This window comes from Nyctereutes procyonoides, unplaced genomic scaffold (genome assembly GCF_905146905.1).
Source record: "Nyctereutes procyonoides isolate TBG_1078 unplaced genomic scaffold, NYPRO_anot_genome, whole genome shotgun sequence".
Lineage (NCBI taxonomy): Eukaryota > Metazoa > Chordata > Mammalia > Carnivora > Canidae > Nyctereutes > Nyctereutes procyonoides.
This window is the reverse complement of record NW_026575125.1, coordinates 20,187,566-20,197,947: the sequence shown is the minus strand read 5'-3', so window position 1 is coordinate 20,197,947 and position 10,382 is coordinate 20,187,566. Positions and strand designations below refer to the sequence as shown.

Here is a 10,382-nt window from a genome sequence, read left to right as displayed (position 1 = left end):
GAGATGAGGGAATGAAGGCTTTAGAGAAGCCACAAATCTCCCAAGGTTATTGAGTGAGCAGCTGCCAGTGATCCTCATGCTGGAGGTGTATCAGAATCACTTGGAGGGCTCATTAAACTAGATGGTTGGGCCTCACCCTTGAGTTTTTGGTTCAGTCCACATGGGGTGGGGCCTAGTCATCTGCCTCTCTAGATGAGTTCCCAGGTGCTGCTGCTACAAGGGGATCCACTTGAGGCCACTGGTGGGTGGTCAAGCTGGGATTTGACATCAAACCTGTTTGTGTTCAAGCTTGATCCTTCAACCGTGACACTCTGCTTCCTTTTGAAGAGTAGCTTCAAGAGAGTGAAGTGAGGAGGGGAGAGCAGGCAAAGGCAAGAAGAGGCTTGGGGAGGCAGCTCTGAGCAGCTAAACCAGTTGTTCCTAGACTTAAGTGTGCAACGAATCACCTGGTAAGCTTATTAAAGAAGCAGGTTTCCTGAGGCACCCGGGTGGCTCAGTCAGTTTAGCATCTGCCTTCAGCTCAGGTTGTGGACTCAGGGTGCTGGGATCGAGCCCCACATTGGGCTCTCTGCTCAGGAGGGAGCCTCCTTCTCCCTCTCTCCTTTACCCCCCTGCTTGTGCTCTCTCTCAAATAAATAATAATCTTTTTAAAAAGCAACAGATTTCCTGCTCTCTCCTACCCCTGAATCTGAGATGGGGCCCAGACACTTGTATTTTATAACTAATAGCCAGTTGATTGTGAACTTGGTGGTCTATAGACCATACACTGTTCTCTACTGACCCAAGCAATAAATCCAAAAGCTGCAATGGAAGTCCAGGTAGTTATGAAAGAACTAAATTAATCTAAAGTTAAAGATTGAGCTTCAGGCCACCAAAGAAGATGACCCTACCTTTCTAGGGAAATGGAAGTAGAACGTACTCTGCATCTGCTAGGTGCTGCATGCTGTACTCCATCTCATTTGGTCTTTGCATTTGACAGTAAAAGCTGTCAGTTGGGTAATACTGTGTCCTTCCTTGAGGACTTGGAGAACGGAAAAGTAGTTGGTCAGATGTCCTAGCTGACTGGGTAGAGCTAGGATTCGCCAAGCCCTTTTTACCTCAAATCTCTGCTATGTTCACCCATACAAAAGGCTGCCCTGTGCAGCCCAGGCCACAGCTGACCATGGAGCTCAGTGAAAACAGGCTTTGAACTGGAGGGTGGAAGGGGTATGAACAAGACACACACAGTGGCTGTGACCTTCTATAGCAATAGGGTGGTCCGTCTTGCTCACTGTGGTTTCACCAGCACCTAGCAGGATTCTGGTCAAATACTGTGTGCTCAGTAAATATTTTGTGATTGACTGAGAGAATGAATGAGTGAATGAATGGAAGTTTGGGACAAGAGGAGGAGCTTGCCCTCTGGAAATAAAATCGGAGGGTTGGGTGTGATGCTCTGAGCTAGCATCAAGCTGATTGGGTGAGATTGGGCACCTGTACATTGTCTAACCACCAAGCGGTTTAAACCCTGAGAACCAAGTTAGAATAAGATGGTGGTGCATTTTGAAATAGCTATGTCGTGGGCTCTGTGGAACATGGGTCACCACAGGAGGAGTGCGATGGAGCAAAGGTGAGCTTTTCATACTAGAAGAGAAAGTCTCCTGTTATCTCATGTGATGACCCTGGGAAATTATCCAAGAGAATTTGTGATGTTGAGGGACACCTGGCTGGCAGAGGTGGGAGGGACACATTTTTGTTAGAAATTCCTTTATTGGGGTGCCCGGGTGGCTCAGTTGGTTAAGCGTCTGCCTTCAGCTCATGTCATGATCTTGGGGTCCTAAGATTGAGCCTTGCGTTGGGCTCCCTGCTCAGCGAGGAGTCTGCCTCTCTACTTCCACCCCTTCCCCTGGCTTGTGCTCTCTCTCTTGAATAAATGAATAAAATCTTAAAAAAAAGAAATTCCTTCATTTAGAATGTCTAGCATCCATATTAAAATGTGGCAAGATGTCCTTTGATTACCTAGAAGGCACATGATAGTTTCATTTATTTTAAAAATTGTATTTATTTATTATTTATTTGAGAGAGAGCGCGCGCATGAGCAGGGGGGAGGGGCAGAGGAAGAGGGAGATGCAGACTCCCTCTGAACAGGGAGCCTGATGTGGGGCTCCATCCCAGGACCCCGAGATCATGACCTGAGCCGATGGCAGATGCTTAACTGACCAAGCCACCCAGGCACCCGGCACATGATAGTTTTAGACCACACTCTGATAATCATTGTTTTATTAGAGTAGTGGTCCTCTGAGCGACGTAGAATCCTCTGCATTGTTAAAGCAGACTTCACCCACAAAGTGTCTGATGGAGTAGGTCTGGGGTGGGCTGGAGAATGTGCATCTCTAACAAGTTCCCTGCTGATGCTGCCTGTCTTAGGACCTCATTGCCAGAACCACTGATGAAGAGTAACTGTTGGTAATGGTCGGAGGGAGTGACAGGGAGATTATCCAAATATAATTGTTGGAACATTGTGCTGTTAGTAGAAAACAAAAAAAAATCATTCCTTTTTTGGAGCGTTTGGTAATTTTCAAGACTACTAAGCAATTACCTTTTTGTGGTGCTGTCTTGAGTGTTCCATCAAAGAGACAAAACAGACATAATTTTGGGGTTTATAATGTACTTCAAGTTTATAGTTATAACTGAAGTCTTTATCTCCTTTCACTGGCCCTATTCTTTTTTTTTTTTTTTTTTTTAAGATTTTATTCATTTACTCATGAGACACTCAGAGAGAGAGAGAGAGAGAGAGAGAGAGAGAGAGAGAGAGAGAGAAAGGCAGGCTCCATACAGGGAGCCTGATGTGGGACTCGATCCTGGGTCTCCAGGATCACGCCCTGGGCCAAAGGCAGGTGCTAAACCGCTGAGCCACTCAGGGATCCCCACTGGCCCTATTCTATGACTTAGTACAGTTGTCTACCGTATGTTTTGCAATTGTAGGTCTGCCCAAACAGGGACTGGCATATAAATTCTAAAAGAATTTAGGATGATAAACTCTGCTCATTGCTCTTAGCTCCTGGACGTTCTCTGTGAGCCACAAGAGAAAAGAACACAGTAGAGCAATTGGAATTGTCAACTTTGATCATAGCTCAACTAGTCCAGCTGTGGAACTATGACCACGCAAGGTTTCACATATATCTGGAGACTGAGAGTCACTCCTCTGTCTTCAGATAAAGGAAAAGTCCAAGTGGTTATTTCGTAGGTTCCTTTTTATTACAGCTGCCTTTTTTCTTAAAAGCTAATTCAGTTCTAATTGCCTATTTTCTTTCTCAAAGGGAGATTTGTATTGTTTCATTTCCATGGTGCATAGAGTTTGCCAAATTCATTTTTCAAGAGTTACCTCAATGAATTTTGCCTTATTTGTGTGCACCTGTACTATACTTTTCTTTAAATATACCCTTTTTTTTTAAAGATTTGTATTTATTTACTCATAGAGATACAGAGAGAGAGGCGGAGATACAGGCAGAGGGAGAAGCAGGCTCCAGGCAGGGAGCCCGACGCGGGACTCGATCCCGGGTCTCTGGGATCAGGCCCTGGGCTGAAGGCGGCGCTAAACCGCTGAGCCACCCGGGCCGCCCAAAATATACCCTTTTTTAAGAAGAGTTATTTGAGAGAGATAGAGTGCGCACATGAGTGTGAGCAAGCACAAGTGAGAGGGGCAGAGGGAGAGGGAGTGAGAATCTGAGGCAGACTTGGTACTGAGTGCAGAGCCTGAAGTGGGACTTGATCTCTCGACCCTTAGATCACAACCTGAGCTGAAACTGAGAGTCAGACACTTAACCGGCTATGCTGCACGGGCACCCCTAAAAATACTTCTTTAAAATTTAAATTTAATGTATTTAAAAAACTAACATCAACTACTATCAGTAAATGTCGGCTATAAGTAGAAGGAAATTATAAAGTTTATATAAAGCTATAAAGTATGTATTAGATCTTTAAAGGCTAATTTTTATGTCACCCTTTTTCAGTTGTGCACAAAACAATACTAGTTATCATAAGTAGTGGGTGTTTAGTATTAATCTCTTTTTTAAAAGAACTCATATTGAAATGTAGGTTTCTAGAAGGCACCATGAGTTTATTTTTTTATTTTTATTTTTTTTGGCACCATGAGTTTAAAGAAAGGGCAGTGATGTTTGGTTTGTACTCAAATTTCATCGTAGTTGGGTTGCATGATATTGGATAAGCCGCTTAACCAGGCTGAGCTTCCATTGCCCTTCTATGAAATAAGGATAATAAGTCCATTCTCCTGCATACATTACAGAGCTGATGCAAAGGTTAAGTGAAAGATACGTGCTTTGTAAATCATATAGACTTTTTAAGCGCTGTTTAAATGTAGGGTAATAGCCATAATCAAAAATGAATAGGGGCACCTGAGTGGCTGAGTCAGTGAAGCATCTGCCTTCAGCTCAGGTCATGATCCTGGGGGCCTGGGACGTAGGCCCACATCGGGCTCCCTGCTCAGTGGGGAGTCTGCTTCTCCCTCTGCCCCTCCCCTCCACTCGTGTTCTCTCTATCTTTGTCTCTCAAATAAATAAGTAAAATATTAAAAAAAAATAATCCTTTGGTGGTTGCCTGAGTCTGAAGGAATACCAAGAAACGCCAGAACACAGCCCACAAAAACGTGAGTTTGGGTGTAATGCAGTTGGTGATTGCCTCCTGTCTGGCCATGTGGCAGGTATATGTTTAACTTTTTAACTGACTGCCAAACTGCTCTCCAGAGTGATTGTATCATTTTACATTCCTACTGGCATTGTTTGAGAGTTCCGGTTGCTCTGTACCCACACCGATAATTGCTATGGTCAATATATTTTTAAATTCTTAGCCGTTCTAGGGGTATGAAGTAGTCTATCATTCTAGCTTGAATTTGCATTTCCCTGATAACTAATAATATTAAAGATCTTTTCATGAGCTTATTTGCCATCCATATATTTATTTTCTTTGGTGAAGTATCTGTTCAATTTTCTTGCCCTTTTTAAAACGAGGTATTTCTTATTATTGAGTTTTGACAGTTCTTTTGTATTCTAGATACAAGGCTTATATCAGATATATATTTTGCAAATATTTTCTCCCTGTCTGACTTGCCTTTGTGTTTTTGTAAAAACGTCTTTTGAAGACATGAATTTGAAGTAAGGTCCTATTTATTTATTTATTTATTTATTTATTTATTGGCTTTATTATGTGTCCTTTTGGGTCCTATTCAAGAGATTTTTTTAATAATAAATTTATTTTTTATTGGTGTTCAATTTACCAACAGGTTTTTAAAAAAGATTTTATTCATTCATGAGAGAGACACACACAGAGAGAGGCAGAGACACAGGCAGAGGGAGAAGCAGGCTTCATGCAGGGAGCCTGACGTGGGACTCGATCTTGGAACCCCAGGATCATGCCCTGGGCTGAGGCAGCGCTAAACTGCTGAGCTACCTGGGCTGCCCTATTCAAGAATTTTTTTTTAAGATTTTATTTATTTATTCATGTGAGACACACACACAGAGAGGGAGAGGCAGAGACACAGGCAGAGGGAGAAGCAGGCTCCACGCAGGGAGCCCGACGTGGGACCCAATCCCGGGTCTCCAGGATCAGGCCCTGGGCTGAAGGCAGTGCTAAACCACTGAGCCACCAGGGCTGCCCCTATTCAAGAAATTTTTTTAAAAGATTTTACTTATTTATTTGACAGAAAGAGAGCACGAGTGGGCGGGAGGGGCAGAGGGAGAGGGAGAAGCAGACTCCTCACTGCGCAGGGAGGCCAGCAGGGAGCCCAGCTTGGGGCTGGATCCCAGGACCCTGAGATCATGACCTGAGCCGAAGTCACACATTTAACAGACTGAGCCACCGGAGTGCCCCCTATTGACAAAATTTTTGCCAAACCCGCAGTCACTAAGATGAGACAGTCAGAAGAGACAGTCACTAAGTCCCGTTTTCTTGCAGGAGTTTCACAGCTTTAGTTCATACATTTAGATCTATGATCCATTTTGAGTTAGTTTTCATATATGGTGTGAGATATGAGGCAAGAATAGCCCCCTCACCGTTTCATTTGTTTGTAAGAGCTGAATAACTTAAAAAATTTGGAGTGTAAGATCCAGGAAGTTAAAATACTCCAATTTTCCCGCAGTACTATACCACGATCATTATTTGTATCCATGATTCTTAAGCAAATATTCAGCATCATTTTGATGTTATGTGTAATTAATTATATTGAAATTATTTGTAACATGGCAATTAACATGTGCTATACAGATAGGCATTTTACCAGAATATAACATTTATCTGATAAACCTTACTCTGTCCATTCAGGATAAACAAGAATTTATTTGAAATACTTCTAAAAATTTGAGTCTGTGGGCAGAAAATTTATAATGCTGTTGTATTCATTTTCTAGGCTGCATAACATACTGCAGTGGAATTAGTGGCTTAAAACAATGCAGATTAATTATGTCATAATTTCTGCGGGCCAGGAGCCTGGTTTAGCTGAGTCCTCTGCTCAGGCTCCCACAAGGTTGCATTTAAGGTGTCACCCAGGGATCATTTCTCATCTGGAAGCTTGATGGTGATAGATCCGTTTCCAAGCTCACTCTGATTGTTTCCTTGGAACCATAAGACCAAAGATCTAGCTTTTTGCTGGTTGTGAGCCAGATGCCACCTTCAGCCCCTAGGAGTCACCTGCCATTCCTGGCCATGTGGTCCTCTGACAACATGATAGCTTGCTTCTTCAAAGCCACCAAGAGAGAAAGAGTGAGTCTGCTAGCAGTATGGAATCTTAGATAGTATACCATAATCATGGGAATGCCATCCATCATCTTTGCCATATTCAACTGGTTAGAAATAAGTCACAGGTCCCACTCATATTTCAAAGGGCGGAGATGACACAAAGGTATGAACAGCAGGTGGCAGGGACCCCTGGAAGCCACCGTAAGGTTTTCTCCCACACGGCCATGGAAGAGCTGGGCTCCCACTTGGGATCATTGCCAACCCCCCACCCCCAGCTGCACAGGCCAGTGGTTCCCAGCATAGATGCTCTGGAGAATGCCCAAATGCCTAAAAGGACATCTAGAAAAATCTGAAACAAAAGATTAAGACAAATAAACATACAAGCTTAAAAAAAAAGCCACACTCTTGAAATCAGTTTATTGTAGAGAATTTCAAACATACATAAAAATAGAACAATATAATGAACTTTCACGTGTGTGTCATCTATACCTACAACCCACCAACCCATGCTGGTCTCACCCCATGCATGCCCCCATCCACTTTCCCTTCTTTACTTATTTGAAACAAAGTCTGGGGCTCCTGGGTGGCTTAGTGGTTGAACGTCTGTCTTTGGCTCAGGTCATGATCCTGGGGTCCTGGGATCGAGTCTTGCATTGGGCTCCCTGCAGGGAGTCTGCTTCTCCTCTCTGCCTCTCTCTGTATCTCTCATGAATAAATAAATAAAATATTAAAAAAGAAAGTCCTGGGCTTCCTATCATTGCATCCAGAAATGTTTCTATATAAATGTCTTAAAAAACTAGTTTGTGTTTTTTTAAGATTTTATTTATTCATGAAAGACACATGCACACACAGGAAGAGACACAAGCAGAGAGAGAAGTAGGCTCCATGCAGGGAGCCTGATGTGGGTCTTGATCATGGGATCACACCCCAGACCAAAGGCAGGCACTTAACTGCTGAGCCACCCAGGCGTCCTGGAAAAAAAAAACTAGTTTATTAAAAAAGACTTTATTTATTTGCAAGAGAGAGACTGCATGTGTACACACAAGCAAGGGGGAGGGGCAGAGGGAAAGGGAGAAGCAGGCCCCCCACTGGGCAGGGAGCCCAATCTCAGGACCCTGAGATCATGACCTGAGCCTAAGGCAGATGCTTAACCAACTGAGCTACCCAGGTGCCCTTAAAAACTAGTTTTTATTTATTTTAGGATTTTTAAATTTTTATTTATTCATGAGAGACAGAGGCAGAGACCTAAGTAGAAGGAGAAGCAGGCTCCCCATGGGGAGCCTGATGCAGGACTCCATCCCAGGACCCCAGGATCACAACCTGAGCCGAAGGCAGATGCTCAAGCACTAACCACCCAGGTGTCCCCAAAAACCAGTTTTTAAAAACATAACCATTATACCATTATTTTACCTAAAAATTAACAGTAATTCTTTAATATCACCAAATATTCAGTGTTCCAATTTCCAATTATCTTATGTCTTCATTTACTGACAGTTTAAACTTAAATCCAAATAATGTCTCTACATTCAATATGTTGATAAGTCTTTTAAATCTCTAATCTGCAGGCCTACTTCCATTTTTCTTTGTCTTTTTTTTTTCTTGAAGTACTCATTTGTGGAAGATATTGGTTTTTGGTGGGTTTTTTTTTTTTGGGTCCTACACAGTTTCCCAGTCTAGAAGTTGCTGACACACTACAGTTTTAAAAAGTGAGCTTATTGCAAAATCAACTCCACAAATACTCTTCAAAGATTTACTAAATGGTCTTTTTCTCAGTAATTATGTCATCTTTCTTTACTTTTCTTTCCTCCCTGCTTCCTGAATTCATTTATCTTGATCACCTCTGAATCAATAACAAAAAGTTTTTGCAAAACTGCCATCTGCTTTCCCCTGGGATTTATATCTTAAAACAAATTTTCCTCAATTGAATTCAAATTGAATAAGAGCATTGAAACCAAGGATCCCTCATTAGACAGTTTGTTATTTCAAAGCATTTTCTATTTACCATGCCTTATTTAGAATCCAGTATAATCCTGTGAAGGCAATTCTGTTTGTTCAAAATGGTGTATAATTGGGAATAATTGCAATTCCCTATCTGACATAAAGTCTCCCGAGTTTTTTTATTAGAGAAATTTAATTTATTAGAAACATTGAACCATCTGAATCTATTAATGTAACATTTCTTTTAATTTATATTCCAAATTAGGTTGTACTACATCAAGAAATAATCACAATTTTAAATCCATCTTAAAAATCATTCGCCAGAAGTTTGCACTGATTTCTTTTTTAAATTTATATTTATAATACCATTATAATACATGCAAATACTGGAAAAAGTCAATAAGACTCTTGCACTTATAAAAAAAAAAAACCTCAACAACTCAACAATCCTTTTCCCTACCTGTCCTAACCCCAGACCTTGCTTCCTCTAGACACTCAGCATTTGACAATCAACTTTCTTTTTTTAAAAAAAATTATTTATTCATGAGAGAGACACACACAGAGAGGCAGAGACATAGGTAGAGAGAGAAGCAGGCTCCCCACAAGGAGCCCGATGTGGGACCTGAACCCAGATCCCGGGATCATGACCTGAGCCAAAGGCAGATGCTCAACCACTGAGCTACGCAGGCGTCCCAGCTTCCTTTTTAAAAAATTTTTATTTATTTATTCATGAGAGACACAGAAGAGAGGCAGAGACATAGGCAGAGGGAGAAGTAGGCTCCCTGCCGGGAGCCCAATGTGGGACTCCATCCTGGACCCTGGGATCACACCCTAAGCTGAAGACAGATTCTCAACCACTGAGCCACCCAAGAGTCCCAAAAATCAACTTTCCGAAATGTTGTGGATATCTCTCATTCGCTGTCCTTGCCTTTCTTGTTTCCTCTGCTCTTGGGGGATTATACTTTTTAATTTATTTTTATTTGGGGGGAGAGGGGGATCATACCTTTTTAATTCTTTATCTGTAATTCTCGTGGTATTTGGGAGGAAGTGGAGATAAATGTATATATGTTCAGTTTCCATATTTAGCTTTCAGTTTGCTAGTTCCTTCATTGATAGTCCAGAAATGGTGTCAGAGTTGGCGCCTAGGGACGCCTGGGTGGCTCAACGGTTGAGTGTCTGCCTTTGGCTTAGGGTGTGATCCTAGAGTCCCGGGATCGAGTCCCACATCGGGTTTCTTGCAGGAAGCCTGCCTCTCCCTGTGTCTCTGCCTCTCTCTCTGTGTCTCTCTCATGAATGAATGAATAAATAAATCTTAAAAAAAAAAAAAAAGCTGGCACGCATCCCCTCTACCCCCAATGTCTCCGTCCTCTTTGAGGGGGTAGGTCTTCGGGCTATCTCAGCAAAGTGCCACCGTGTGGTTTCTAGTGCAGCCTCTGGCTCCCAGGGGGCCATGGTGAGTGTATCCCTCTTGTCATGGGATGGCACTTCCCAGAGCGCCAGATGGCCCTGTGAGAACGTCACAGGCCTCCTCTCTCGACCTTTCTCCCAGAAGGATTATAGAGTTGGCCGCAGGCCTGCAACACTGAGGACCACCCCGACATGTAACTTTGCACCCGACTCTTCCGTCTTTGGGGCACGTGCCCCCCCCCATCTTTAATGGTGCCACAGAGGCTAGGGCGTGACCTGTGTGCGGTGGTGCTGGTTCGACAGCTGGCCCT

General features: G+C 42.8%; 1 protein-coding gene across 3 annotated transcripts in view; it reads left to right on the top strand.

Moving 5' to 3' along the window:
- PCYT1B (phosphate cytidylyltransferase 1B, choline) overlaps window positions 1-10,382 on the top strand; it is a 131,078-nt gene that overhangs the window by 56,855 nt on the left and 63,841 nt on the right. The window lies entirely within an intron of this gene.